The sequence below is a fragment of the Arachis hypogaea genome, chromosome 19 (genome assembly GCF_003086295.3).
Source record: "Arachis hypogaea cultivar Tifrunner chromosome 19, arahy.Tifrunner.gnm2.J5K5, whole genome shotgun sequence".
Taxonomy (NCBI): domain Eukaryota; kingdom Viridiplantae; phylum Streptophyta; class Magnoliopsida; order Fabales; family Fabaceae; genus Arachis; species Arachis hypogaea.
In genome coordinates this window covers 58,274,278-58,279,554 of record NC_092054.1, presented here as the reverse complement: position 1 = coordinate 58,279,554, position 5,277 = coordinate 58,274,278, and the positions used below count along the sequence as shown (strand labels likewise).

The 5,277-nt window shown below is 39.8% G+C and overlaps 1 non-coding gene across 1 annotated transcript; it reads right to left on the bottom strand.

Annotated features, from left to right (window-relative positions):
- Nucleotides 1-1,259: 1,259 nt before the first annotated feature.
- On the bottom strand, nt 1,260-1,367 carry LOC112780576 (small nucleolar RNA R71). Its single transcript, XR_003191402.1, has one exon. It is a non-coding gene; the product is annotated as a small nucleolar RNA R71 (small nucleolar RNA).
- Nucleotides 1,368-5,277: the final 3,910 nt, after the last annotated feature.

Below are 5,277 nucleotides of genomic sequence, written 5' to 3'. Positions count from 1 at the left end.
AATAACATCATCAATTAATGTTTTGATTCAAAAATTTCAAGTTTGTTACTTACTTGTTAAGAAAGGTTCAAACTTTAAGTTCTAGAATCATATCTTGTGATTTCTTGTGAATCAAGTCATTAATTGTGATTTTAAAAATCAAATCTTTTTCAAAACTAATTTCAATCATATCTTTTCAAAAATATCTTTTCATCTTATCTTTTTCAAAAATTTGATTTTAAAATATTTTTCTAACTTCTTATCTTCTTATCTTTTCAAAATTGCTTTTCAAAATCTGTTTCAACTAACTAACTAACTTTTTGTTTGTTTCTTATCTTTTTCAAAACTACCTAACTAACTCTCTCTCTCTCTAATTTTTGAAAATATCTTCCCTCTTTTTCAAAATTTCTTTTTAATTAACTAATTAATTTAATTTTTTATTTTAATTTTATTCCTAATTTTCGAAAATTACTAACCTTTTTCAAAAACTATTTTTGAAAATCACTAACTCTTTTTCAAAAATAATTTTTGAAAATTCTTCTCTCTCATCTCCTTCTATTTTATTTATTCATTTACTAACACTTCTCTTCATCTCAAATTACCGCTCCTATCCTCACCCTTGTGTTTGGATTATCCATTCTTCTTCACTCTTATTCCCCTTCTTCTTCTACTAACAACAAGGGAATCTCTATACTGTGGTAAAAAGGATCCCTATTATTATTATTTTTCTGTTTCCTCTTTTTCATATGAGCAGGAGCAAGGACAAGAATATTCTTGTTGAAGCAGATCCAGAACCTGAAAGGACTCTGAAGAGGAAACTAAGAGAAGCTAAATTACAACAAGCCAGCAAGCACCTTTCAGAAATATTCGAACAAGAAGAGGACATGGCAGCCGAAAATAATAATAATGCAAGGAGGATGCTTGGTGACTTTACTGCACCTAATTCCAATTTACATGGAAGAAGCATCTCTATTCCTGCCATTGGAGCAAACAACGTTGAGCTGAAACGTCAATTAGTTTCTCTGATGCAGCAGAACTGCAAGTTTCATGGACTTCCATCTGAAGATCCTTTTCAGTTCTTAACTGAATTCTTGCAAATCTGTGATACTGTTAAGACTAATGGAGTAGATCCTGAAATCTACAGGCTCATGCTTTTCCCTTTTGCTGTAAGAGACAGAGCTAGAGTGTGGTTGGAGTCTCAACCCAGAGATAGCCTAAACTCTTGGGAGAAGCTGGTCACGGCTTTCTTAGCTAAGTTCTTTCCTCCTCAAAAGCTGAGCAAGCTTAGAGTCGATGTTCAAACTTTCAGACAGAAAGAAGGTGAATCCCTCTATGAAGCTTGGGAAAGATACAAGCAACTGACCAAAAAGTGTCCTTCTGACATGCTTTCAGAATGGACCATCCTGGATATATTCTATGATGGTCTATCTGAATTGGCTAAGATGTCATTGGATACTTCTGCAGGTGGATCCATTAACCTAAAGAAAACACCTGCAAAAGCTCAAGAACTCATTGACATGGTTGCTCATAACCAGTTCATGTACACTTCTGAGAGGAATCATGTGAGTAATGGGACGCCTATGAAGAAGGCAGTTCTTGAAATTGACACTCTGAATGCCATATTGGCTCAGAACAAAATATTGACTCAGCAAGTCAATATGATTTCTCAGAGTCTGAATAGAATGCAAGCTGCATCCAACAGTACTCAAGAGGCATCTTCTAAAGAAGAAGCTTATGATCCTGAAAACCCTGCAATAGCAGAGGTAAATTATATGGGTAAACCTTATGGAAACACCTATAACCCATCATGGAGAAATCATCTAAATTTCTCATGGAAGGATCAAAAGCCTCAACAAGGCTTTAATAATGGTGGAAGAAATAGGTTTAATAATAGTAAACCTTTTCCATCATCCACTCAGCAACAGACAGAGAACTCTGGACAAAATACCTCTAATTTAGCAAACCTAGTCTCTGATCTATCTAAGGCCACTGTGAGTTTCATGAATGAAACAAGGTCATCCATTAGAAATTTGGAGGCACAAGTGGGCCAACTGAGTAAAAGGATCACTGAAATCCCTCCTAGTACTCTCCCAAGCAATATAGAAGAAAATCCAAAAGGAGAGTGCAAGGCCATTGAATTAATCACCATGGCCGAACCTGTGAAGGAAGGAGAGGACGTGAATCCCAAGGAGGAAGACCTCCTGGGACGTCCAGTGATCAATAAGGAGCTTCCCTTTGAGGAACCAAAGGAATCTGAGACTCATCTAGAGACCATAAAGATTCCATTAAACCTCCTTATGCCATTCATGAGCTCTGATGAGTATTCCTCTTCTGAAGAGAATGAGGATGTTACTGAAGAGCAAGCTGCCAAGTTTCTTGGTGCAATCATGAAGCTGAATGCCAAATTATTTGGTATTGAGACTTGGGAAGATGAACCTCCCTTGTTCACCAATGAACTAAGTGATCTGGATCAACTGAGATTGCCTCAGAAGAAACAGGATCCTGGAAAGTTCTTAATACCTTGTACCATAGGCACCATGACCTTTGAGAAGGCTCTGTGTGACCTTGGTTCAGTGATAAACCTCATGCCCTTCTCTGTAATAGAGAAACTGGGAATCTATGGGGTGCAAGCCACTAAAATCTCATTAGAAATGGCAGACAATTCAAGAAAACAGGCTTATGGACAAGTAGAGGACGTGTTAGTAAAGGTTGAAGGCCTTTACATCCCTGCTGATTTCATAGTCCTAGATACTGAGAAGGATGAGGATGAATTCATCATCCTTGGAAGACTCTTCCTAGCCACAGCAAGAGCTGTGATTGATGTGGACAGAGGAGAATTGATCCTTCAATTAAATGAGGACAACCTTGTGTTTAAAACTCAAGGATCTCTCTCTGTACCCATGGAGAGGAAGCACAGTAAGCTTCTCTCATTACAGAGTCAACCAGAGCCCCCACAGTCAAACTCTAAGTTTGGTGTTGGGAGGCCACAACCAAACTCTAAGTTTGGTGTTGAACTCCCATATCTAAACTCTAAGTTTGGTGTTTGAGAGTCTCAACAATGCTCTGAACATCTGTGAGGCTCCATGAGAGCCCACTATCAAGCTATTGACATTAAAGAAGCGCTTGTTGGGAGGCAACCCAATTTTTATCTAATTTCTATTTTTATTGTTTTTCATGTTTTATTAGGTTCATGATCATGTGAAGTCACAAAATAAATATAAAAATTAAAAATGGAATCAAAAACAGTAGAAAAAAAATCACACCCTGGAGGAAGACCTTATTGGTGTTTAAATGCCAGTAAGAAGCATCTGGCTGGCGTTCAACGCCAGAACAGAGCATGGTTCTGGCGCTGAACACCCAAAATGGGCAGCATCTGGGCGTTTGAATGCCAGAATTGCACCCTGGAGAAGAGCTGGCGCTGAACGCCCAGAACAAGCATGGTTCTGGCGTTCAACGCCAGAAATGGGCAACAAATGGGCATTCAACGCCCAGAACAAGCACCAATCTGGCGCTGAACGCCCAGAGTTGTGTGCAAGGGCATTTTGCATGCCTAATTTGGTGCAAGGTTGTAAATCCTCGAACACCTCAGGATCTGTGGACCCCACAGGATCCCCACCTACCTCCACTCACTTCTCCTCACCCCTCTTTCACACAATCCCATAAACACTCTTCCCCAAAACTCTTCACCAATCACCTCAATCCCTCTTCCCTATCACCACTTCACCACTCACATCCATCCACTCTTCCCCATAAACCTACCTCATAAACACCACCTACCTTCAAAATCCAAAAGCAATTTCCCACCCAAACCCACCCTATTTGACCGAAACACATCTCCCTCTCCCTCTCCTCCATTTCTTCTTCTTCTTCATCTATTCTTTATTCCCTTGCTCGAGGGCGAGCAAAAATTCTAAGTTTGGTGTGGTAAAAGCATAAGCTTTTTGTTTTTCCATTACCATTGATGGCACCTAAGACCGGAGAATCCTCTAGAAAAGGGAAAGGGAAGACAAAAGCTTCCACTTCTATGATGTTGTGGCCAAGAAGAAGGTGATCCCTGAGGTCCCTTTCAAGCTCAAGAAGAATGAGTATCCGGAGATCCGACATGAAATCCAAAGAAGAGGTTGGGAAGTTCTAACAAAACCCATCCAACAAGTTGGCATCCTAATGGTTCAAGAGTTCTATGCCAATGCATGGATCACTAGGAACCATGATCAAAGTAAGAACCCGGACCCAAAGAATTATCTCACCATGGTTCGGGGGAAATACTTAGATTTTAGTCTGGAAAATGTGTGGTTGGCGTTTAACTTGCCTATGATGCAAGGAGATGCACGCCCCTACACTAGAAGGGTCAACTTTAATCAAAGGTTAGACCAAGTCCTCATGGACATATGTGTGGAAGGAGCTCAATGGAAGATTGACTCCAAAGGCAAGCCAGTTCAACTCAGAAGACTGGACCTCAAGCCTGTAGCTAGAGGATGGTTAGAGTTCATACAACGTTCCATCATCCCCACTAGAAACTGATCCGAAGTTACTGTGGATTGGGCCATCATGATTCATAGCATCATGATTGGAGAGGAAGTAGAAGTTCATGAAGTCATCTCCCTTGAACTCTACAAAATAGTCGAAAAGTCCTCCCCCATGGCAAGGCTAGCTTTTCCTCATCTTATTTGCCATCTAAGTTACTCAGCTGGAGCTTTCATAGAAGGAGACATTCCCATTGAGGAAGAGAAGCCCATCACTAAGAAAAGGATGGAGCAAGCAAGAGAGCCCATTCATGGAGCTCAAGAGGCGCATGAAGCTCATCACCATGAGATCCCGGAGATGCCTCAAATGCATTTCCCTCTACAAAACTATTGGGAGCAAATTAACACCTCCCTAGGAGAATTAAGTTCCAACATGGGACAACTAAGGGTGGAATATCAAGAGCACTCCATCATCCTTCATGAAATTAGAGAAGATCAAAAAGCAATGAGGGAGGAGCAACAAAGACAAGGAAGAGACATAGAAGAGCTCAAGGACATCATTGGTTCCTCAAGAAGGAAACGCCACCATCACTAAGGTGGACTCATTCCTTGTTCTTACATTCTCTGTTTTTCGTTTCTATGTTAAGTGCTTATCTAAGTTTGTGTCTTCATTACATGATCATTAGTATTTAGTAACTTTGTCTTAAAGTTATGAATGTCCTATGAATCCATCACCTCTCTTAAATGAAAACTGTTTTAATTCAAAAGAACAAGAAGTACATGAGTTTTGAATTTATCCTTGAACTTAGTTTAATTATATTGATGTGGTGACAAT